Source organism: Sinohyriopsis cumingii, chromosome 1 (assembly GCF_028554795.1).
Source record: "Sinohyriopsis cumingii isolate HCF-2022 chromosome 1, ASM2855479v2, whole genome shotgun sequence".
Classification (NCBI taxonomy): domain Eukaryota; kingdom Metazoa; phylum Mollusca; class Bivalvia; order Unionida; family Unionidae; genus Sinohyriopsis; species Sinohyriopsis cumingii.
Genome location: NC_142961.1, coordinates 156973522 through 157000851, shown reverse-complemented (window position 1 = coordinate 157000851; position 27330 = coordinate 156973522). Strand labels below are relative to the sequence as shown.

At 37.3% G+C, this 27330-nt stretch overlaps 1 protein-coding gene and 1 long non-coding RNA gene across 6 annotated transcripts in view; one reads left to right on the top strand and one right to left on the bottom strand.

The window, feature by feature from the left end:
* Window positions 1–833, bottom strand: part of LOC149808212 (receptor-type tyrosine-protein phosphatase epsilon-like) — a 186642-nt gene extending 185809 nt beyond the window's left edge. For 3 of the 4 annotated variants that reach the window (XM_089974912.1, XM_089974944.1, XM_089974938.1), the window contains exon 1: window positions 553–833. The gene's annotated coding sequence lies outside the window, so the exon portion shown is untranslated. Of the gene's footprint in view, window positions 1–231; window positions 309–552 lie in introns of those variants that run through there. The other variant, XM_089974922.1, reaches the window with a different exon arrangement.
* A 717-nt stretch (window positions 834–1550) lies between these two features.
* On the top strand, window positions 1551–27124 carry LOC149808211 (uncharacterized). Of its 2 annotated transcripts, none has more exons than XR_016419690.1 (3): window positions 1551–1620; window positions 15886–16016; window positions 26860–27124. It is a non-coding gene; the product is annotated as an uncharacterized LOC149808211 (long non-coding RNA). The 2 variants fall into 2 exon arrangements; XR_016419689.1 differs by lacking the exon at window positions 1551–1620 and adding an exon at window positions 19206–19310 and having other exon boundaries at window positions 15664–16016.
* The last annotated feature ends 206 nt before the right edge of the window (window positions 27125–27330 follow it).

Here is a 27330-nt window from a genome sequence, read left to right as displayed (position 1 = left end):
AATTACTCTCGTACCAAATTACTGGATAATTACTTGGTTTGAAAAATATCTTCTGAAAACATAATACCCCTAATCAAGTAAGTAATCACTAAAATCTAACAAAGGTATCAAAAGAGATGTAAATAAAAATACCACATACTGATTTAGTCTAACAGGAGGACGTACGATCAGTTAAATGCTAAAATCATTTTGTATATACGCTATCCTCCTTCACTCCCTCACTTAACTTACCCCAAAACTAACCGCCATTTAATATCGCACTCAGAAACGCATTTTATGACGCACTCGTACATGTTTGCTAATATACATTCACCTATTTCCGAAAAGAAAAACCAAATGAATAAATGAATGTAAACAATGCGGAAAGTACATGCAGAATGCTAGGAATCTATGAAGTCAAACACATCAGTTATCATATCACGAGCAGACGATTCTAAAAATGTGATTCTTAAGATAACTCTTTCACGTAAGATACTATAATTACCTCATTTAAAATTGGAAAAAAATATTTGAAATTCAAAAGGGGAAATATATCATTGGACATCAACTTACCTTTTCAAAAGACGTGGGCCTGACACATGATTGATTCGTCACTGAAACTTACACGTAATTCGTGCAGATGAAATTAATAGACAGTCTATTCATGTCACCCGATGTATACTTTTCACCGACTTCCTGTCCAGTGATGGCACATTATAACGTGTCTTCTTGGATAAAGGTGTATTATCAGCAACGTCTAAATCAAAACGTTACTGCATAAGATAGCTCTAAATATCTGGTAGATCTATTTTTGGACTGATTAAATAGTGAAATTTGTAATAGGTATCCAACACGACAGCCATTTTGAGTCCAGTTCAATCGTATGAATGCCGTTCAAAACAGCTGACAACTACTACTTCCTATCTAGTCGAGTGAGGTTGATAGATGACTGTGGGGATAACGGTCGCTTCCACCTGTCGCAAATATTTAGCTTGTCTCATGAGTAACATTACAGGTGAATTTCAAAGTTTGAACAAACGTGTGATTGGACTAACATTTAATGAATGATGCCTTGAGTTACCACACTAAAGCATCTGTTCTGTTATCATGATAATAAATTATTATTACGGATAGCAATTCTATCTCCCAAAATAATGTAGAATTTCCTTAGAAAAATATATAATCTTATACAGACATAGCTAAGATTTGGTACAACTAGTCATTAAGAGTACTCAATAATACTATTTTTAAAATGCTTTTTTAAAATCATTGATAATCATAATTCTTATAGTTTCAGTGGGGGGGTCATAATAATTTGTGGTCATAAAATCCTTATAATAAATGTCCATGATATACTACACACAAAGAATTTGCCAATATCATTTTTATCACTGACAAGTGAGGCTAGTCTGGCATACTTTGTTAAGAAATTATCCAGGTAACAAACAACATGACACAAAGTTTATCGATCGAGGGAGTTACGACAATGTCGCCTGGAGTAAATGTAATCTTGACTGATAACGTTTGTTTTCTTAGGTCGTGTTATTTGGTAATCCATCCCATGTTGTATATTACTTGGTAAAATATATAATGAGGACATTTGTTTTCATTTACCAAAAAAGGGATATGTTGAGTGAATGGGTGAGTAACTCAGTATTTCTCGAGTAACTGAATACTTTACGAGTAATTGTGTATTGTACGTGTAGCAAAGTTCATTAGTATAATCTTGTATGTAATACCATACCATATATGCCAACAAATGGTGGCTGTTTTTAAAATACCCGTCAGAAGAAATAGCTTAAAAAGGTCAGAGTGTACTAATGTTTTGAGACATTTAAGAATGTTATATTTCATTTTGTGTCTGAATGTCATTTGCAGTATTTGGTATTGGTCCATACAGTTAATGTGTGAGTAGTAAATGGGGCCTCCCTAGGGACAATGGGAATTACCATTAAAAACACCCCTGGGCCACTCTAGGGACAATGGAAATTTAACATGGGGAAAATTGCTGGGCCACTCTAGGGACAATGGGAATTTAACATGGGGAATAGAGTTTGGGCTTGTCTAGGGACAAGGGGAATTGAACATGGGGAATAGAGTTTGGGCTTGTCTAGGGACAAGGGGAATTGAACATGGGAATAGAGTTTGGGCTTGTCTAGGGACAAGGGGAATTGAACATGGGGAATAGAGTTTGGGTCTGTCTAGGGACAAGGGGAATTGAACAGGGGAATAGATCGTGGGACTGTCTAGGGACAAGGGGAAATTGAACATGGGAATAAATCGTGGGACTGTCTAGCGTCAAGGGGAATTTAACATATAGAAATTGAACATGGTGGGTCTGTATAGCGTCAAGGGGAATTGAACATGGTGGGATTGTCTAGGGACAATGATGGTAGAGGGTCAAACACAACAGAGACAGAGACATACATACACTAGCACAAGCGTGAGATTTATATATAAAGCATTACCAAGACCTGAAATCTTGCTGGGGTGTTCAAAAATTTGCATAATTGTAATGATACTATAAATAGCTATAATCAAGGAAATGCTCAACGACAAAATGGATGTGACTAAAAGTAACGCTAAAATGACGAAATTGTCCCAGAATTTAAAGGAAAATAAACATATCCCCGAAAATTAAGTTACAATGGTTTAGACTAAAATGGATAAAATTAGTAACTACTTACAATATCAACTTGTGTGACGATCGTGGATAAACACCCATGTATCTATTTATAGCTATAATCAGCTAAAATTCCTATGAAATCCCACTATCTATTTATACTACAACTTGTGGGTTATTCCTTTGGAAAATCCCACTCTCTTTTTATAGCCTCAGCTTGAGTGACGTTCCTGTTTATGAACTCTAGTACATATGTATAGCTACAACCTATGGAAATCCCCAAGTCCATATTTATAGTCTCGAAATTTCCAGCGTCAGTGACGTCACTGCACTGAACACTAGGGGATAAATGTCAACAGTGTTGCAAGTGGCTGACCTGAATACACGCTACTGCAGGTAGGTAGGTACAGTGTATCTGATAGGGATAAAGTGAGTTTTTATAGGGACAAACAGAGACCAATACACACACACACACACACACACACACACACACACACACAACGTACGCGCGCAGACATACGCACACACACACACACACACACACACACACACACACACAGAGGGAAGAGGAAAAAACAAACCCCAAATATACTATCAATACAGAAGGGAGATAACACAAACCCCAAATAAACTATCAACACAAACGTACGCGAACGCATACAAACCCCAAATATACTATTCACACAACGTCGCTAACGCATACAAACCCCAAATATGCTATCCACACTCGGGAGGAAGAAGAAAACAACAACCAAATATACGATCTACACAACGTACGCGAACACACACACACACACACACACACACACACACACACACACACACACACACACGCACACACAGAGGGAAGAGGAAAAAACAAACCCCAAATATACTATCAACACAGAAGGGAGATAATACAAACCCCAAATAAACTATCCACACAAACGTACGCGAACGCATACAAACCACAAATATACTATCAACACAGAAGGGAGATAATACAAACCCCAAATAAACTATCCACACAAACGTACGCGAACGCATACAAACCCCAAATATACTATCAACACAGAAGGGAGATAATACAAACCCCAAATAAACTATCCACACAAACGTACGCGAACGCATACAAACCCCAAATATGCTATCCACACTCGGGAGGAAGAAGAAAAAAAACAACCAAATATACAGTCTACACAACGTACGCGAACACACACACACACACACACACACGCACACACACGCACACACAGAGGGAAGAGGAAAAAACAAACCCCAAATATACTATCAACACAGAAGGGAGATAATACAAACCCCAAATAAACTATCCACACAAACGTACGCGAACTCATACAAACCACAAATACACTATCAACACAGAAGGGAGATAATACAAACCCCAAATAAACTATCCACACAAACGTACGCGAACGCATACAAACCCCAAATATACTATCAACACAGAAGGGAGATAATACAAACCCCAAATAAACTATCCACACAAACGTACGCGAACGCATACAAACCCCAAATATGCTATCCACACTCGGGAGGAAGAAGAAAAAAAACAACCAAATATACGGTCTACACAACGTACGCGAACACACACACACACACACATACACACACACAGAGGGAAGAGGAAAAACCAAACCCCAAATATACTATCAATACAGAAGGGAGATAATACAAACCCCAAATAAACTATCCACACAAACGTACGCGAACACATACAAACCCCAAATAAACTATCAACACAGAAGGGAGATAAAACAAACCCCAAATAAACTATCCACACAAACGTACGCGAACGCATACAAACCCCAAATATACTATTCACACAACGTCGCTAACGCATACAAACCCCAAATATGCTATCCACACTCGGGAGGAAGAAGAAAAAAACAACCAAATATACGATCTACACAACGTACGCGAACACACATACACACACACAAACACACACACACACACGCACACACAGAGGGAAGAGGAAAAAACAAACCCCAAATATACTATCAACACAGAAGGGAGATAATACAAACCCCAAATAAACTATCCACACAAACGTACGCGAACGCATACAAACCCCAAATATGCTATCCACACTAGGGAGGAAGAAAAAAAAACAAATATACGATCTACACAACGTACGCGAACACACACACACATATACACACACAGAGGGAAGAGGAAAAAACAAACCCCAAATATACTATCAACACAGAAGGGAGATAATACAAAACCCCAAATAAACTATCCACACAAACGTACGCGAACGCATACAAACCCCAAATATACTATCAACACAGAAGGGAGATAATACAAACCCCAAATATACTATTAACACAGAAGGGAGATAATACAAACCCCAAATAAACCATCCACACAAACGTACGCGAACGCATACAAACCCCAAATAAACTATCCACACAAACGTACGCGAACGCATACAAACCCCAAATATACTATCAACACAGAGTGAAGAAGAAAAAGTTTTTTGAAAGCACCTAAGCCCTCACCTGCAATGACCAACTCTGCCAAACACCTACACCCCCCCCACTCCCAACACTACAAAACCCATTTAACCCGTTATTTTATGGCATCAGTGTGTGATTTAGGAAACATCAAGACACAAAATGATGGATGAATAGACTGACTATTGTTTACCGACTTGCATGCCTAAAGAGCGTGCGTGAAGGAAAACATCCTTCCATTTCAATTCTAACTAAAACATGGTCCAGAGGGATAGAGAGAGGTGAAAGAGCACAATTTCATAAAGTGTGAGTAAAAAGAAAACACGCCATCCTTATTATACAATGTCAAGACCAAGAGACACTTACGTTTTCTTTCTGGTCTATTCTCTTTTAGAAGGTAGTATGAAATTTCACATCAGGGCCAACGCATCGGCTCACATTGTCAATTTTTCCATTTCCATGTCTTTACTGGCACAAGTTCTTCATCATCTTCAATTTCTTCTTCTTCTGAATCCCTCTTCTCTGTTTCGTCTTGTTTTTGTTTCTTCTCTTTTCTCGTAGGGCACTCTGAATTCCAGTGTCCTTTCTCCTGACAACGATATTAGGTATCTTGACTTTTGTCTCTCTTTCTTAGACGAAGCAGGTATTCTGGAGACAAATACCCATTTACCTTTGCAGATATAGCAAACTTCATTAGCACTTACACACTTTCGTATGACTCTCATCAAATCAACGATCAAAAGAGTAAGTTTTGTTGCCACTTTCGCATGTGAATTATGCTTTCGTATGACTTTTAGCAAATATTTGACCAGCAGGTCGATCTGTGCTGACTCTTCCATCTTCTTGATCGTTTGAGAGCGGAATGAATGCTCTGACGCTAAGACACTCTCCTTATATACAGGGACCTGCTGCGTATGAAACCTAGTCAAATGTAATTTTGCAATAAGATGAAACGATTTCATTGAGGAAGTAAAAAGCAATGATGTACCGTATCGCCTCACACAAAACCTGAAGTGTTAGTTCAAATCCGTGTCAGCGATTTCGAAGACGACATAACTGAGCTTTAATCAATGCTCTCCAATTATGCCACAAAACCACGAGTCCTGATTCACGCCAAAAGAAATTTCGTTCGGTCCATAAAAAATAGTATCATATCTGAGAAACGCAAAAAGGAACTTCCAGAAAACTGAGAAAGACGGCTTACACCTACAAGGTAAATGTATGAGTTCAAGTAGTGCGTAAAACTTAGTCAAATTAGATTTTTATAGTCAAGACGAAACGATCTCTTTTCGAACAAGAAAGCAGACACCAAGCGACAATGGCGATCCGTGTCACACAACACTTTTCCAAATGTATATTATCAGAGGTTTGTTCTAGCGATCTGCACGGTTAAATTAAATGTTGATGTATTTTGCAATAAGACGGACACAATTTCCATCGGATCGCCCATGGTACGAATGTTCGTGCATTAGTTTAATTTTTAAAAATATTTTTTTTATATAAATCGCCTATAGGATAGACCCAGTAAAGCATGGCCATTCTCGTCACTGTCTGAATAGCTACTCAAGTCAATTCGAAGCGAACGCGGTAAGAAAATAAGTATAGCCAATGAAATGGCTTACAACGGGTGATGCGTTGTTACCATTACAGTGCAGCCCCAAATTTATTAGTTTGAAAACGAAAAGATAACATGCCCCTCAATACTGTAACACGTCTGTTCTGACTCTACCGATGTGAGTGTGAGTGTTTATGTCGAAATGTTTAAGTGAGATATAAAAAAAATGGTCAGTTTGAAAACGCGAACCAATACTGTGACGCTCAGTATTTTGATGTGGTAAGAGGAAATGGTACAACACACACAAAGAGGGCTTGTAAGTTCACATTTCAGTATGTCTGCACTGTAATGGTAACAACGCAAGAACATAGGGATTATTATGCCACACAGTCCTAGAACAAAACAATGCATCACCCGTTGTAAGCCATTTCATTGGCTATACTTATTTTCTTACCGCGTTCGCTTCGAATTGACTTGAGTAGCTATTCAGACAGTGACGAGAATGGCCATGCTTTACTGGGTCTATCCTATAGGCGATTTATATAAAAAAATATTTCTAAAAATTAAACTAATGCACGAACATTCGTACCATGGGCGATCCCATGGAAATTGTGTCCGTCTTATTGCAAAATACATCAACATTTAATTTAACCGTGCAGATCGCTAGAACAAACCTCTGATAATATACATTTTGAAAAGTGTTGTGTGACACGGATCGCCGTTGTCGCTTGGTGTCTGCTTTCTTGTTCGAAAAGAGATCGTTTCGTCTTGACTATAAAAATTTAATTTGACTAAGTTTTACGCACTACTTGAACTCATACATTTACCTTGTAGGTGTAAGCCGTCTTTCTCAGTTTTCTGGAAGTTCCTTTTTGCGTTTCTCAGATATGATACTATTTTTTATGGACCGAACGAAATTTCTTTTGGCGTGAATCAGGACTCGTGGTTTTGTGGCATAATTGGAGAGCATTGATTAAAGCTCAGTTATGTCGTCTTCGAAATCGCTGACACGGATTTGAACTAACACTTCAGGTTTTGTGTGAGGCGATACGGTACATCATTGCTTTTTACTTCCTCAATGAAATCGTTTCATCTTATTGCAAAATTACATTTGACTAGGTTTCATACGCAGCAGGTCCCTGTATATAAGGAGAGTGTCTTAGCGTCAGAGCATTCATTCCGCTCTCAAACGATCAAGAAGATGGAAGAGTCAGCACAGATCGACCTGCTGGTCAAATATTTGCTAAAAGTTATACGAAAGCATAATTCACATGCGAAAGTGGCAACAAAACTTACTCTTTTGATCGTTGATTTGATGAGAGTCATGCGAAAGTGTGTAAGTGCTAATGAAGTTTGCTATATCTGCAAAGGTAAATGGGTATTTGTCTCCAGAATACCTGCTTCGTCTAAGAAAGAGAGACAAAAGTCAAGATACCTAATATCGTTGTCAGGAGAAAGGACACTGGAATTCAGAGTGCCCTACGAGAAAAGAGAAGAAACAAAAACAAGACGAAACAGAGAAGAGGGATTCAGAAGAAGAAGAAATTGAAGATGATGAAGAACTTGTGCCAGTAAAGACATGGAAATGGAAAAATTGACAATGTGAGCCGATGCGTTGGCCCTGATGTGAAATTTCATACTACCTTCTAAAAGAGAATAGACCAGAAAGAAAACGTAAGTGTCTCTTGGTCTTGACATTGTATAATAAGGATGGCGTGTTTTCTTTTTACTCACACTTTATGAAATTGTGCTCTTTCACCTCTCTCTATCCCTCTGGACCATGTTTTAGTTAGAATTGAAATGGAAGGATGTTTTCCTTCACGCACGCTCTTTAGGCATGCAAGTCGGTAAACAATAGTCAGTCTATTCATCCATCATTTTGTGTCTTGATGTTTCCTAAATCACACACTGATGCCATAAAATAACGGGTTAAATGGGTTTTGTAGTGTTGGGAGTGGGGGGGTGTAGGTGTTTGGCAGAGTTGGTCATTGCAGGTGAGGGCTTAGGTGCTTTCAAAAAACTTTTTCTTCTTCACTCTGTGTTGATAGTATATTTGGGGTTTGTATGCGTTCGCGTACGTTTGTGTGGATAGTTTATTTGGGGTTTGTATGCGTTCGCGTACGTTTGTGTGGATAGTTTATTTGGGGTTTGTATTATCTCCCTTCTGTGTTAATAGTATATTTGGGGTTTGTATTATCTCCCTTCTGTGTTGATAGTATATTTGGGGTTTGTATGCGTTCGCGTACGTTTGTGTGGATAGTTTATTTGGGGTTTGTATTATCTCCCTTCTGTGTTGATAGTATATTTGGGGTTTGTTTTTTACTCTTCCCTCTGTGTGTGTGTATGTGTGTGTGTGTGTGTGTGTGTGTGTGTGTGTGTGTGTGTGTGTGTGTGTTCGCGTACGTTGTGTAGATCGTATATTTCGTTGTTTTTTTCTTCTTCCTCCCGAGTGTGGATAGCATATTTGGGGTTTGTATGCGTTAGCGACGTTGTGTGAATAGTATATTTGGGGTTTCTATGCGTTCGCGTACGTTTGTGTGGATAGTTTATTTGGGGTTTGTATTATCTCCCTTCTGTGTTGATAGTATATTTGGGGTTTGTTTTTTCCTCTTCCCTCTGTGTGTGTATATGTGTGTGTGTGTGTGTGTGTGTGTGTGTGTGTGTGTTCGCGTACGTTGTGTAGATCGTATATTTGGTTGTTTTTTTTTCTTCCTCCCGAGTGTGGATAGCATATTTGGGGTTTGTATGCGTTCGCGTACGTTTGTGTGGATAGTTTATTTGGGGTTTGTATTATCTCCCTTCTGTGTTGATAGTATATTTGGGGTTTGTATGCGTTCGCGTACGTTTGCGTGGATAGTTTATTTGGGGTTTGTATTATCTCCCTTCTGTGTTGATAGTATATTTGGGGTTTGTTTTTTCCTCTTCCCTCTGTGTGTGCGTGTGTGTGTGTGTGTGTGTGTGTGTGTGTGTTCGCGTACGTTGTGTAGATCGTATATTTGGTTATTGTTTTCTTCTTCCTCCCGAGTGTGGATAGCATATTTGGGGTTTGTATGCGTTAGCGACGTTGTGTGAATAGTATATTTGGGGTTTGTATGCGTTCGCGTACGTTTGTGTTGATAGTTTATTTGGGGTTTGTGTTATCTCCCTTCTGTATTGATAGTATATTTGGGGTTTGTTTTTTCCTCTTCCCTCTGTGTGTGTGTGTGTGTGTGTGTGTGTGTGTGTGTGCGTATGTCTGCGCGCGTACGTTGTGTGTGTGTGTGTGTGTGTGTGTGTGTGTGTGTGTGTGTGTGTATTGGTCTCTGTTTGTCCCTATAAAAACTCACTTTATCCCTATCAGATACACTGTACCTACCTACCTGCAGTAGCGTGTATTCAGGTCAGCCACTTGCAACACTGTTGACATTTATTCCCTAGTGTTCAGTACAGTGACGTCACTGACGCTGGTAATTTCGAGACTATAAATATGGACTTGGGGATTTCCATAGGTTGTAGCTATACATATGTACTAGAGTTCATAAACAGGAACGTCACTCAAGCTGAGGCTATAAAAAGAGAGTGGGATTTTCCAAAGGAATAACCCACAAGTTGTAGTATAAATAGATAGTGGGATTTCATAGGAATTTTAGCTGATTATAGCTATAAATAGATACATGGGTGTTTATCCACGATCGTCACACAAGTTGATATTGTAAGTAGTTACTAATTTTATCCATTTTAGTCTAAACCATTGTAACTTAATTTTCGGGGATATGTTTATTTTCCTTTAAATTCTGGGACAATTTCGTCATTTTAGCGTTACTTTTAGTCACATCCATTTTGTCGTTGAGCATTTCCTTGATTATAGCTATTTATAGCATCATTACAATTATGCAAATTTTTGAACACCCCAGCAAGATTTCAGGTCTTGGTAATGCTTTATATATAAATCTCACGCTTGTGCTAGTGTATGTATGTCTCTGTCTCTGTTGTGTTTGACCCTCTACCATCATTGTCCCTAGACAATCCCACCATGTTCAATTCCCCTTGACGCTATACTGACCCACCATGTTCAATTTCTATATGTTAAATTCCCCTTGACGCTAGACAGTCCCACGATTTATTCCCATGTTCAATTTCCCCTTGTCCCTAGACAGTCCCACGATCTATTCCCCTGTTCAATTCCCCTTGTCCCTAGACAGACCCAAACTCTATTCCCCATGTTCAATTCCCCTTGTCCCTAGACAAGCCCAAACTCTATTCCCATGTTCAATTCCCCTTGTCCCTAGACAAGCCCAAACTCTATTCCCCATGTTCAATTCCCCTTGTCCCTAGACAAGCCCAAACTCTATTCCCCATGTTAAATTCCCATTGTCCCTAGAGTGGCCCAGCAATTTTCCCCATGTTAAATTTCCATTGTCCCTAGAGTGGCCCAGGGGTGTTTTTAATGGTAATTCCCATTGTCCCTAGGGTGGCCCCATTTACTACTTGTGTGTACTTATGATGATGTCATATATGAGTAACACATATATACTTATATGCTTACAATAATTGCTTAGAAACATAGTTACGTGGTACGTAATTACCGCTTCTATACAATTATGAAAACACTGGAAAAGTTTGCCCACAAGAGTTATATTCGTAATTCACTCAGAATCAGCACATTGTCCTTGTTGTTCTCTTCAAAACGGTTGGTTAACTAAGTGTATGATAGCTTATCATAACGGATTCTTAAGATAATGTCAGTTATTTGCCGTTTATGTCATGTTGTGGTAGTGTATATTCACATATAAAAAATGATTAGTAACATACTTATGATTCCTCCTTGTTCAAGATAAGGAACAGTTAGTTGGAAGACAATTAGAGACAAAAGTCCGTAGTGGGATTCAAACATAGTTCTCATGCAATAAAGTATCATTGCATCATGCAATTAGCAAAATAGCTATATAAAAAAAACCTAATTCATAAACTAACACAATTTAAACTGAAATATCTCTCTAAATAAATGTGTATTTCGTTATTCTGGACATTTTGCATATGTGTCCTGTTTTAACAGTCCGTGAACATTATTATATTTAATAAAATTTAGGTGGTATATGATGCAATAGTTCTCACCAATCAATTGAATTACAAACCACAAAGGTGACGTTTAATATAGGAAGTCAAATTTGAAGCACAATATTTAACCCGTTCATCTTTCCTAAGTATATGCACTCCTTGGGCCTCCTTCTTATAACCACAGAAGTCAATGAAAAATATATAAATTTGGCTAAAAACAGAGCAAGGATAACGTTTCATCGTTTTAGTCTCTCAAAGCCAAAATGAGATGCTGCCACCCCCTTCTGTCCCATGGCCGTTGTGTCAAACGTTGTCTGTTTTCCTTCTTTTCCCCATTTTTGTATGTTGCTACGTTAAGATCAAGCCTGCTGTTCCCCAGCTGTACTCCGTTTACAATTGTTCTTACGGATCAGTACCCCTGAAGGTAGCTACAACACTTTGTAGAGAATTTTTATTCTTTGTTTACGTGGTGACCATTGAATTAAATATAAGCATTTTAGGTAATAAATGAAATGCAATGGCTTATTATGTGCACAGTGAGAAGACAGGATTTAATGTGGACACAAAGTGAAATCTGTGAGACATCGCACAATTTGTTGTTTCAAGTTCTTCATCTTTAAAACATACACTCCCCAACCCCCATAAACAAACAAACATCCGATTAATCTATGAAATAGCTTCACAATGAGTTTTTGTTTACAGATATATTAGATTAACATATAATTTACTAGCCTTTGGACAACGTAACACGAGCTAGCCACTGGCTAGCGCCATATTAACCTGCCGAAGCAAATCAGTTAAAGAGTGAACGAAATTTTGCTTTCGATACACTTGGTTATCAACGGGTGATATTTAATAAAGGGGAGGATTGCATAAAACTCCTAAAGGCACTATTTAAATTCATTATTTTACAGTATTAGTATCTGTTAGGATTGTGTTTATGGTCATACTTTTTACTTCTGGAACAGGTGATGCGTAAAGTCACGGGAATAATACTAACACCTAAATTATGATTTGCTCTTACATTTATATAGAATACTCAGAGTAAAAAATTAGTTTAATCAGTAAACCTCAAATTTAGTAGTTTCCAGTAGTTATAAGTTGTGCTTGATGACCATACAGAAATGAACACAACGCCATAGTTTAACATGGGTGGGCGAAATAATGAGGTCATATATGAAATACACCGTTAGAATGCATAGGGTTAACATTGGGATGGAACAGTAAGGTACAGTAATTTACGAAATCTTAATAGAAATTTAACATGCAATGGCTCCTTGGGATAAAAACGGAAATTTAACATGGAATTGACTCTATGGGGTCATAACGGGAAATTTAAATCGAGCGAATTTATGAATACATAATGTACATGGTCAATCATACTCCTCAAAACTCACAGACACGCCATTATCAAGCAACCGATTTTGACTATAATCCAGTAGAGACACTTTCTGGTATACATTCGAAACAAGAATATTTTGAATACAATTCAACACCCTCCGTGCTTTCCGGCGCTGTTTGACCATAGGGCTCGATAAAATCAACCTTACGCTCTTCGCCGATAAGTCATCACATGGCTGATGAGTCCGATACGAGATGCGCATGTCCTAGAGCAGTGTATACACTGGATGTATGGGTTGGTTGTTGATATTGAGGCCTTCATGCGTTCCCTGTCGTCGGCGACTTTCGTTCTGCGGGCATCCTCGAAGGTTTTGCACGCATTAGTATCAGCCAGGTCTATCCTTGGCGCAGGACTAGATGCTTGTCACATATATCGATCAGCATCTCAGGCTGTCCAGGATGGAGTCTTTGAATCTTTTCTTCTGACGACCAGTTTTTCTGTGTCCACTAGATAGAGCTCCATACAAAATCTGACGCGGCATTCGAGACTCCTCAATACGGATGACATGATCCGTCCAGAGCTTCTAGGTTCGTCACTCTGTCTTGCCATCTGACGCCCATAATCCAGCGCAGGGCTCTCGTGTGGAGGCGTTCAAGCTGTTTGATGTTCTTCTTATATGTTGTTCAGGTCTCACATCCATACAGGAGGCTTGTTAGCACAACTGTTGTATATACCTTTATATTTGTGGACAGTTTGCTATTCCTGTGACTCAACACGCGAGAGCGAAGAAGTCCTAATGATTGATTGGCGCTGATAATGCGTACCGTTACCTCTTTGTCTGGCGATCCATAGGAATATATGATACTTCCAAGGTACTTGAAGTGATCGTCAGCTTTATTTGGGTGTCTTCGATAAATACAATCGGAAGGCGAGCTATGGTGCCTGGGACAGGTTGGCGAAGTACCTCTGTCTTGCTTTGACTATTAATGAGTCAAAGGAGTGTAGCATGGTTCAGGACTCATGTGAAGAATAGGTTGAATAATACTGGGGCGAGAAAGAAACCCTGCTTTACGCCGTTAGAAATGTTGATGGCTTAGAGACATCCCCGTTGAAAAGAACGAGTCGCGTCTTGCTCGTTCTCACGATCATGCCCGTGAACATAGTATGCAGTATGGCTTCCGAGACATCACCGATCAGACGGTTGAGAAGGACGCGCCCACAAGCTTTGTAATTACTATCCACCACCCATTTTTAAAATTTCTATCCAACAACCAGTTGACAGTATCTAAAACGAACTGTGTGGTTTCTAAAAACAAAAACAAAAACGTAGTATCCAAAACATGCTTTTTGATTAAAATATGTCAAACACCCTACTATCCAACACCAGCCTTGTTTTTACTATCGAGCTTACATTTTTTATATACTGTACAACACCCCATCCTGCACTAGTGTTTGTTTACTGTCCAATCCTATTTGCTTGAGTCTCATTCGATACCATTCGATATTATCCTGAACGCATTGCATAATTTGTTAAAACTTCATACCCGAAGTCCGACGAGAAAGGTATGATGCAAACAAAAATGGGGATGAAATCGCAATATCCAGCATCCGTTCTTTGGTTACCGTTCAACACATTTTCTGATTACAATCCAACTCCCACTTTTGAGTACTATCCAAGTACTTCATAGGTACTATTAAACAAGTATAGTTTATAGAAACCTATTATACAACGAAAAGGGTACGGTGCAAAATAAGGGGATTGTTGTTGTTGTTCTTGTTGTTGTAGGGTTTTACGCCATTTTCAACACACGATAGGCTATACATGGCGGCCATTATTAATGGTGGAGGAAGAACTCTGGAAAACCCCGGAAAGAACCACCGACCTACGAGAAGCTACTGGCAAGCTTTCTCACATACCCACATTGGCTGAATCCGATGCTCGAACCCACGCAGACAGAGGTGAGATGACAGTGATCCGTAACGGAGAGCACTGTAGACCACTCGGCCACTCGAAGCCCCCCCCCCCAAAAAAAAAGGGGAATGAAATCGCACAAACATATTACCACACCACACTGAAGCTTAATTTCGGTATACTATTATGAAGGAAAACATCCCTCGAATTAAGTAGCCAGTTGTGAAAGAAAACACTATTTTAAATAAGATCCATAGAGAGAATATAAAATGGCGTGCTAGAAAATGAATTTGTTTAAACCGAGCCAAAGAGATCTTGAAATTAATTGTTCTTGTTTGATCTCAAATCACTGAAACATTTTTGTAGTGCACGTCACTTCCTCTTCATGTAAAAAATACCAAGAAACAGTAAACACGAATGCTTTACAAGGTCAACAACGTTGTGGAGTTAGACTATATACTAGACTCTCACTGATGTAGGAAATGAAAACTGATAACCAGAATGTTCTTTCGACCACCTTACTGCTTTATGATAATTTTGGAGTATTTCAGGGTCAAAATAAGTCATTAAATATTCTGGGAAAATCCACCGTTGTGTTGATGAAGACACGCCACACAATGGAATCTTATCCTTCTAATCTCACCTTATCTAATTCAGTTGATACAGCATTTCTTTTTATAATGTTAGCGTTGTTATCTTCCAAAAGAGTTAATACACAAGAAATAAACTATTCTGCACATTGGTAGTTGGAAACCTACATCGCTGCCCAGAGGGTTTTCGGTCGTTTACTGAGATCCGTCTTAATGATATAGACTGAACATCTTAAGGTTCTTTATGTGGAAGGGCCTCTTTAGCACACATCATTGGGTCCGAGGCAGACGTTATAACTGAGCCCGATGGTAACGACGTTTCCAGGTATTCATTCACTTTTGTGTTTTTACATGAAGTTCCGATGCATTCATTTTGCTTTCTTCACAGGCGGCAAGTCCTCATTTCACACCTGGCATGTTCGTTGACAATATCTGTGAAGTAAATCGATGAACGGACAGTATCACTACAATATAGCAAAAGGATGTCGATGCAATTCATCTCCAGAGAAGTTAATTTAGGTAAGGGATGGTTACTCCAGTTCTGATACCACTTTTCAAAATCTTCTGTGATTTGTAGAATTAATATCAAACATTTTTTCATGTTGTTTCTGACTAGGATGATTGAATTTATATCAGTGACGGTCTCTAGCTAGACCTGTGTTATTTATCAACCACTGCACGAGGGAAACAGGAGATTCATTTTGTTTTTCTTGTTCTGGACTTCCTGACATTATTCAACCATGTTCTTGCCACTAGTGAATCGAAAACAGTCTTCACGCCTATCTCCAATGGATCGTGTTCCATCTTTACTTCTTTTTCTAATAGTGTTAGATCACTTCAGTGAAGCTGATGATTAGCTGAATATTGTCAAACCCGGAAATAAAGCCAACACTCGCTGTATTTGCCAGAGTTACTGAGAATTGAAGTTTCCCGCGATGTTGACCAGATTTTATAGGGTCCAAGTGTCTATCGTTTCTGTCTTGGTTTGGAGTGAAATCAAATGACCACAAAGACTGTTCTCCTGCAAAATTGTTTTAGAAACTGCCTTAACATCTGCTGATACCTAACTGTTTCGTGGCTTCAAACAGTTTCAAATAACTCTCAAGTGAGTTGTCTGGGCAAGATTAGGTATAAACTGTTTGGTCCACAACGTCTGACTATTTAAGGTGAGTTCTGTATTAGAGACGTTGCAATGTATTGAAACTTAAGATACTTTTAATGGATAGCTCATTGCTGCTGAGCGTGCCAGTAGGCAAACGTTTAAACGGGACCCTCAATCAATAGTAAAAAAAAATCCCTTGTCGTAAAGAAAACAGGGTTTTCCTTCTGCTTAGTGTCTGACTGGTATGGCTTCCCACTTTAGGTAAAGACCTCCACAAGGAATATGTGCAGTACGGCTTTTTCGATGTTCGTTTGGTACTCTCTTGCGTTAACCATCACACTCTACACGGCAATACTTCGATTCAATCTCAGTTGTAAATCTGTTCCACTTGGCAAATACTTATCTTGCAACCACATGCCCAAATGCACAAAATCCATCATTTGCACACTGCTTCCTTGTTTGATTTTATTTCGGCTGTTAAATATCCAACATTGTGAGATTCGTCATCCGCTCGCAACGCTGTGTCGATGAATGTGTCCAAACTTGTGAGGTATTTTTACACTGAGGCATTCACATGTGTGTTCTTGGCTTCTTTTCCGTAAATGAAATGAATTTCTCGTACACTCATTAAGAGTAAGCGTCCTTGCTGATGCTCACTAGCTTTCTGCGCAAGTATTAACCTACTTCACTAAACAACATGAAATTATTGATGGATGCTACTGTGGCATTGATGTTGTCTATTTGAGAACTTTGATCTTCAGGAACAAGTAACTGATAGTTAGATCGATACAATCGTTGTATTATCATTTTCCTTCAAAGTCGATAGGAGAAGAGGTAATCATAAATGAATGGACCCTTTGGGTTCCTTGCATTGGCATCATCGAGGTGAGCATGGTAAACAGATCGAATTCGAACAGTCTCACGATTCACGATGTATTGTGTTTCGTGTCTCTAGTTAGTAATCAGAAGCATCCATTTATTTTCAGCTGGTGCTCTCCGTTTCCTAATCTTTTTTTTCTGAACTTGTCTATGGTTGCGGATTGATTCTCAACATCTCTTTATATGTGAAACAATTTTATAAGGGTGTCTCGGTGAACCAGATGGTCTTTTCAGTTTGAATCAACATATTATTTTGCTGCTTTCATCAAGCCTTCTTTAGGATCTTGGTTCTCGATGAGTACGTTCTGCATAATTTATTTTCCTTTATATATATATATATATATATATATATATATATATATATATATATATATATATATATATATATGTGTGTGTGTGTGTGTGTGTGTGTGGTTATTTTACATTATCATCCTATTTCATCTTACTATTGAAATGCTCTCATATACATATGTACACACATACATAAATACACACATCCGCACGCAAGCACGCACGCACACACACACACGCAATCACGAGCACGCACATACATACATGCGTACATACATACAGACAGACAGACAGACACACGCACACATATTGCACCTTCAGACCGAAATATTTGCAAAGAAGACACATTCAAGCAGAAAGCAATCCATGCATCCATTGAATTAGGTATACATGTGCAGGGCGAAAAAAACTATGCCACAAATGTTTCCGATATTTTCAAATGTATTGCAAATATTCTCACAATAGTATATAGAATGTTGCAAAACCCTTGGCATTATTCGCAATGTTATGTTAAATATTCACGAAGGTTTTACACAATATGTACATTGGTTTTGTTAAGTATATTTGGACAAGAGTTTCCAAATAACTTTTGATAACATTCGCAAAAATATTGCGATAATTCTCAAAATTGTTCAGGTAATAATAGTGATGTTTCTATTTTAGACTTGTCATAAATGGGTTTATGCTGGTCTATGTCTCATGACAAAGACAATACAAACGATATCACTAATTGAGATATATCGCCTAACAGTACTGGCATCTTTAGACTAGGTAGGATTGTTAACAGCTATACAATGTGCAAAGAAAGGTATTCTATCAAATTCTGTTTAATATTTGCCCAATGATTCCTTTCAACAGTGCCTTAGAAATCGCATCATAGTATTCTATCATTGGTTAAAGGCAAAGGTTACTTTGATGGAATAGTGTGCCTCATAAAATAGCACGATAAAAAAGTGGGGCAGGAAAATAATGTATTTGTAACTACACGTCTCGGAAGGAAGCAACTAATATAAATTTCAATATTTCTTATTTAATGAACAAAAATAAAGCTCAATTTCCACGGTTATCAGTTCATATAACCAACAACAAATCAATTAATAATTAGAACCCTATTTCACGGAAACATTGTGATCACCGAAATTGTACCAAATCTGAACTTGTAATCCCTGAATCATTAAAAATAATAACAGTAGTAGTTATAGTAGTAATAGTAGTAGCAGAAGTAGTGCTGCTACGACTAATACAACAACTACAACACCTTACATGACTATGGGAGTGAAGATAATGGAAATGATAAATGGAGCGTACAATCTGCGACTTGACAATAACATGCGGAACATGATGCCCTGGGTATTGTTATTTTGACAAGTAATATATAACAACTTGGAAGTCTTAATATGGTTTATGCTCTGTGCTAATTGCTTTCTAAATCGCAGATCTCGCCGAAACTTATGCCTCACGAACTTAAAAAGCAACCACCACCCACCACCGTCCAAAAAAGAAGATAAACGTCCAAAGCACGATAATTTCCTATGCCCCATGTAAGTATTATCATGCCACGTGACATATTTAGCAGGTAAACCAATGCATACATTAAAATGATAAACGTTTGGTGTCCTCATTGTACCAGAGACTTAAAATATGAAACATACATTGGCTACGTCTTCGATTATCAGCTTGGGGCACATTATTAGCAATATAGTAAATATCCATGCTACAACTACAGCTACGGAAATAATGTTCAAATGTGACCGAGGTCATGTCTGTTATCTGTCTGTAAACATTACAGATTCCGTACTGAATGGCCGTTAAGTATATTTACTTTTTGAAGTTAAAGATATCAAAGGATTTTACGTCTACACGGTTATCGTTTGTCAATACAAACAGATGTATGTACGTCATGTGCCACTTCCACCCCCAAGGGAAGTGTACACCATAAACTCATAATAGTGTGTAGTGAAATGTAACGTGGATGAATTAGATTGTTATTGAATAAAAACTGAAACCAAAAATAAAATTAAATAAAATCTGGTTCTAGCATTGAATAGTTCATGTATTGAGCTTTAAGAGGAACCAAGGAAATGATTATTAATTACTGATGCAGCATTGAAATACCGATATAATAATGGCGTTTATCAAGATAGGGTATTTTTTATATTCGTTACCCACAGATAGTCTGCTACAAGTATCACACAGTATAGGCACATAATTATAGTGTAGTTGAGTCTGATTAAAAATATTTAAACGAAACAAATCATAGACACTTTATAGTAGAACCTGTAAATAACGTGTCATATTTAGTTTGGAGAAGAAGAAAAAATTGTATATGTTACTCTCGAGACTGCAGGATAATGTTTCCTCTTGTTTTATTTCTAAATAGATTCACAAAGGGTAATAGTGTGCTTTATTCGTAACCCTACCATTTCGTAATAGTTTTAAGTTTGTAAAATTATTTTAATAGAAGCCTAAATTACAAAATTTTCAGTCACCAGCATTTTTATGTTTTAGTTTATGTTGATATTGCATGAAACTATATTTAACAACATTCCACAATATTCTCTCCCATCCACCCAGTCTATATGCAATATTATCATCACTATTTAGCTAATCGGATCTTGCCATATCCAACGTTGGTTAGTTGGATTATAGTGATTTTCGTTCTTTTGAACATGTACCACTTATATCCAACGTATGCTTGCATTTACCTAATGGGAAAATCTTTCTGCTGAAACTGACGAAAAATACTCATCTATAATCCAACAAAGATACACATCACTGGAAATGTTAAATCAAAGCAATTACAGAAGAAATAGCTTTGCAAACGCTTTCGATAAGGATATTACATGCAAATTTGGGATATGTTACTTAAAAACATGTCCTTATTGCATATAACAAATCAAAGCTTAATATAAGTGAAGTATTATAATAAAATCATTGGTCGAAAAGCAGGTAGTGTAACTTTACCTCTAGCAATATCGAACAAAGTGTAAGCTGGATTGAGGCTGTTGCTTCCTCTATTTTCATTTCTGAAACTAGTTAATATTACTGTTTTCCAATATTCAGTCTAAGATCTACACATACACCATAATCTAATTTCATATTTGTATGCTTCTTTTCCTTTCACATAGTTAATATGTATGAGTACTTAATTGCATGTTGTAGAAGGATATGATTCCACGTGTAACAGCCATTTCTTTCCCCGCTGTTGAATGTTTTCTCCGGGGAAAGAATTGGCTCTAGTTATTTCCACCACCACCACCAACAACAACAACAATAAATTAGTTTCCCCCTATAGTTATGTCTCCCCCACCCCCACCCCAACAAACAATTAGTTTATCTTCATTAATGGACTATGGTAATGAGCCTAATGCCCACATGTGAAATATCATACACGTAATGGGTTACTTAACCAAGGGGGAGGGGGACAGAATCAGCTAGCTGATTGTTTACCACAACACCCAGTAAATTCTTTTCGTTGACGGGTTCTTTGGTAATACACTACAATATAAGACATTTAATAGGTCACTTAACAAATTGGGACGGGGGGGGGGGGGATTGCCAGAAGCAGCTAGCCGATTCATTCCCGTCTACAAACCAATTGGTTTCTTTTCATTAATGGTCTCTTTCCAAATCTGCTTAAGGCCCACATATGAAATATAATACACGCAGCAAACTCTCACATATGGTTTATTAAACGTGAGCCTTTACATTAATACAGATTACAATTTCAGACTATTTACCTTTGATAAATCCCTTACACAACTTTTAATTAATGTTCATTGTTCTTTTAGGCAACCTAACACCACATTAAAATGGTCATTTGCAAGGTTTTGTAAGTAAATTCCAGACTGAGTGAAACTGTCCAAGGAAAAAGATGATGGGTACCTCGACCAATCATACTGCTTAACTCCTTTAGAGTTCGATCCTCTAGCACTATGCACATACATGTTTGTGGACAACAGTGATGCTGCACCCATACAATTGCCGTATGTTGCCTACACAGTATTGAACTCCATAGTACTGTCCTGTAAATGCTTATGTTGTTGAGGAAATTGCTAAGCTTTTTATTAACCATTGTGGAGCCCAATACTATTATGGAAAATGTTGCAGCTCTCTTGGCTTCCTGAAATTGCAAAGCCTTTAGCTCTAAACATATAATTACCATCACCTCGTACAATTTACTGAGATTGTCCTATGTAAATCATTCTTTGGTTGCTTCATAATTTGCATTTTCCTGTAACTGTCTTTATATTGTTTTTTTTTTCTGTAGGTGAATTGAAGATAATACGACTGTTTTTGTTTACCTTGTGTAACTGGGGCCTCCTTGGACGTCATGTTGGCAATCTTTTCGATTGTTGGCTCGTTCGTCTTTTAAAATATTTAGGTAGATTACCATTACTTCTATTATTTATTCTTGGAGGAGTTGAAGTCTGATGTTGCCTTTTGTCTGTCTTTTTAGTAGTTCTTCCGGTGCTTTGTTGGAATTTGTGGCATATTTGGTGGTGGTGGCTTTCGTCATAGCTTGTCTCCATGTATAAAGTTTAAAATGGCTACAATGGTAAATGTTAGCAGCTTGTCACTGCGATAATTTTGCAGTCTTATCCTGCCCTTTGTAAGAGCATGTTTTACTACGTAAAGGCCCACATATCGTTGTGTCAGTTTGCAGCCAAATGTTTTTTTATTTGCATTCTTCATAGGAACAAGAGCTCCCATTTGAAAGGTTTTAAAAGATGTATTTCTTTATCGAAGTTTGCTTCTGGCGGATCTGTAGAGTTTCAGCGTTTTCTGTTATACTTTGACCTATACTCTCCATGTGTTTGTTAATGTTTGCCAATACATCATGAGAGAACTCGTTGAAATATCTTTCGCTAGGCGCAGAACTTACACGAGCATTCGTATCACACATGAGCTCAAAAGGTGTGCCCTTGGTAGATGCTTGTACACTTGTTCTGTATGCAGACAGTGTACTGGTCAACCAAACATCCAAATGTGTTGCTTGGTCATTGGTTACCTTGGATATCATTTCTTACAGGGTCTTATTGTCACGTTTTCTCTGTCCATTGTTTTGTGAATGGTATGCAGAGAACATTATGTGGTCTTTATCCAGTTCACTTGTTAGGTTATCTATAAACTTGTTTGTGAACCTTTTTCCCTGATCAGTTGTGACTGAGTCCATTGGACCAAGGTGACATGATGTTCAGTAGAACGTTTGTTGCTTCATCAGCATTTTTGTTGGCGAGACCTTCATCCACAGACCACTTGGAAAAATGATCTTAGGATTAAGAGGGCAAGTGAGAGGAGTAAGAGAGAGAGAGAGAGAGAGAGAGAGAGAGAGGGAGATATAGATGAAGATAGAGAGAGACAGAGAGAGACAGAGGGAAAGAGGGAATATATATGATACTAGAGTACTCGAATGAATAGAAGGTGAAAATGGAGGGAGCAAGAGAGAAAGAGAGAGTGAACGGAAAAGTTAGAGACTAAACGAAAGAGAGAGAGGAAAACGGAAAGGAAGAAATGGGGAAGAGAGAGAAATATAGATAGAAGAAGAGAAAGAGAGAGAGGGTTTGATGTAAAAGAGAGAAACAGGAAAGCAAATACACAGAGGAAGACAAGAAGTAGAGAGAGATATAGAGAGGTAGAGAGGATATGAGAGAGATAGACAGGGAAGAGAGAAAATAACGAAGTGAGTGGAAGAAAGATATGAGAGGAAGACATAAATAGACAAATGGAGAGAGAGAGAGGAAAACAGAGATAGTACGAAAGTGATAAAAAAAGAGCAAACATAAGGAATATAGAGAGAGGAAGCAAGTATTACGTTACATAGAGGAAGAGAACGAAAGACAGAAAGGAGGCGAGAAAGAGAGTAAATGAGAGAGGACGACAGAAAGACAGGACGAGTGAGAGAAGAATACAAATATGATGATAGAGAAAGACAAAGAGAAAGACAGAGCAGAGACAAATAGAGAAAGGAAGAGAGAACGACAGGAAGACAGGGGAGAGAAGAAAACAACAGAGAGACAGAAGACAGAGTGCGAGGCAGAGAAAGCGAGGGAGAGAGAGACGGAGGGAGAGATGATATTGTTTCAATACAATTGACACCTATACATGCAAATATATTCAAGCATACATTCTGATACGGTAGAATCCATCTACGTTTAATTATTATTAAAGACATTGTCAGTTAATTAACCAAATATTATGCATTTCTTCTATTTAAATCTAATCACACCTTTCGATAATGATGGAAAACTGATCTTGATGGATTATGGATACACTATATCGATATACTAATAAGCTTAGCAAAAAGTGTTAAATGTTGTTTGTTTTTTTTTTTTTGTTTTTTTTTGTTTTTTTTTGCTTTCTAGGCAATAGACAGAGTCTCTGTACATTGTATCTGAGTAACTTAGAACTTTGCATTAACATTATATTTTGATTCCTAATTGTTTAATGTACTACTTACCAGAATGAAGGCTTTATAAGACTCTTGATACTTCATTTCTTCTAATAACACGGTGGTCATCTTTGTAAAGTACTCCATTGCTTGCAATAAAACCTTTATCTTTAATACGAATGATGTGCTTTTCCCTATCTCTCTTACTAAAATCTTTAATACCGGCCAGATTTGCTGGGTAGTTGCCATCATTGACATATGATACTACATCAACGTATGACTTGTCATCTTTGATTGAGTCAAGAAGGATTAATATTAATGACATTCAATTTTATTTATACCAAAATTTCATGGTACTCAAAAGATCTTATAAATGGGATTATAGAACAACTTCTTGTAGGGGGCACCAGGAATTACCTGTGACAATTACTATGTACTCAACATCTGGCATTTCTGGTGGAATCAGGTAGCAATTAATAGTTCCGATTCAGTTGCCGTAGTCCCAATCTATTTATAGAGCAATTTTTCCTGTCTTCTTCTATTGTGAAGAGACAATAGTTAGATTTGGGCATTCTTGGTATGGCTTTAAAAGCACTTGTTTCTTCGTTAGATTATGACGTTATGGTGCGGTTGTATGTGTGCGTGTTTCGGCGATAGTGTTCAATGAGTAATAAGGTCTTGGTGATGATCCGGAAGTGAAATATGTGTTCCATTGTATTTTGGTTTATTTACAGTCTAGCCTCTTAAAGCAATGCCGGTGAACCTGTGACAAGAACTTCACCGTGAAGTCATCGTTGACATTACTTTAGATTAACATATGTATTGATTGTCACACAGTGGAAAGGTCAGTACTGAGAAACAAATGTAGAGAATATATAGTAAAATTAATTGTGTTCTGGGTCCTGTTCACTGCAGTATTGATTCAAGTTCAAATTAGTATAAAATCATTACTATTGATCAGAGACACATTAAATTTTGTTATGTTATACATATGGACTTTGAAATATAAGAATGAAATAAATAAAAGTTAAAAAGTTTAAAAGTTTTAAATGAATTATTTTACAAATTTATATTTACATTTTTCCCCAAAAATGCACATGTATGACATTTTTGGGGAGTGATATTAAACAATATCAGCATGTATGTATTCTTACACAATATACAAGCTTCAATGATGGATATATGTCAATTTTTGTCGGAGAAAATATCTTTGTAAGTCAAAATGAGACCTTCATTTAAAATACACGAAGACAAAATGCTATTTGGTATAGAGCCTTCATGTCATTCAAACTATGTATTAGGAGTCCAAGCAATTAATTTATGTGTATATGAAGGTTGACTTCCTGAGTAGCACATATCTGTTCGTATAGCTTTCAGTAATTGTTTAGAAAAATATTTATAGAGTATTTAGTGAGATGACAGATATGAAAACATAATAGAACCTACTCAGATTCTCTGCTAAATCAATTTAAACTGTCAGAGAATGAAATACAGGCCAAAGAGATAAAATATATTTTCCACAGGTATATCTACCATTGGATGTAAGAAAACAGCAAAATGATGTAAGTTGAACAGAAAATGCATTCCATTTTATTGTTCGGTCTGTTAAGATAGTGATTGATGTAGTGCGGCATTGTGACCTATATAATATTATGGGAATTCTAATGAGCCATTTTCTTCATGCATTAGTAATTACGAATAATATTTGTTAAATGACACTCTATAGATTATACAAGAAATATTCAAAGAGGTCATTTGAATTTAGCTTTGCACAACTGATCTTAACATGGTTACAGATCCCAAATAAGCAAATATCCATATAGTTTAGAATGTTAGGGATCAAACGTTCACATTCAGTACATCATATAGGCTGTCGTTGTACCTATATTGAATCTGTAAGGAATATAAATATATAGCTGTGTGCACTTAAAATACCCCAATATGTTTTCTTTTAATCATGAATATGGTTATGTATGGTAACATATTTCAATTTAGTACTTTGACAGAGTGCAGTACTGTAGTATCGGCTGATATCTGACTCCACTGAATCATTGAACTTAATAATTGGTAGCAAGCACTCTTAAAAATAGACCAAAAATTTCAAACAGATCATTTAAAGTATGTTTACATTTGATCTTAACAAATACATTGTATATGTCTTACATATGCAAATTTCCATCCATGCTTACAAGTTTTGGGGATCAGAATTTCACATTTAGTTGATGTTATAGGTTCTATTGGTACCTACAGTTGATCTGGCTGACCATGTTTGAGGGTATTCACTTGCAATATCCACCATTATTATTTCCGTCATGAATAAGATCGCTTGTAAGAATATATTTTAATTTATTATTTTATCAATTAACTTTCTGTATACTGGTATGTACTAATTTTTGCACCAATATCAAATGTCACCGTCCCACATAACCTTCCACTTTATGATACATAGTCTACCTAATTAGTTACTTAGCCTGTAAAATATACTTCTGGAAACTTTATTTATTTTTAGAATGAATTTATCACTTAAATATATGCCTATTGCATCACATTTCTGAGTGTCACTCTGTCAAGTTTAATATTTTTTCCACGCTTGTACCCTGAATGTTATTTTGAAATCTCCATATCTAACACATTTTAAGTTCATTTACATACATCTTACTGTTTTCTATATTTAAATGAAACATGTTATATCTTTCCAGGTTTAGCTTGGTATCTGGAACAAAGTGTTAGAGTTCGATGGTGATAGCAAGATTTTTGAAGGACATGTGCAGTGTACTGCTATAAGTGACCAATATTAGTTCATATCACCACACTGATATATAGCACCACAAAGACATGGCTTAGGTCTTTACGAGAGAGATTAGCATCATTGTTCATTAAGGTAGAGCTTCCCTGGAACTGTAATTTCCTATCACGTTGTCACTTTTTGTAGTTATCGACATAGAAATGGAATGCAATTTTTGACCATAAAACATTGTCCCATCAAAATGTTTAACTTTATTATTTATACAAACAACTAAGTACCTGGCACAATACATGTTGAACATAGCACCTGTCATTGTTTCTTTAGTGTGTATACCTATATGCATCTGCACACGCATATTGCAATTTGCTGCAAAATCACTGTGAGCTATCTTGCCCTTGGGAATCATGTTATCAGTTGTACAGAT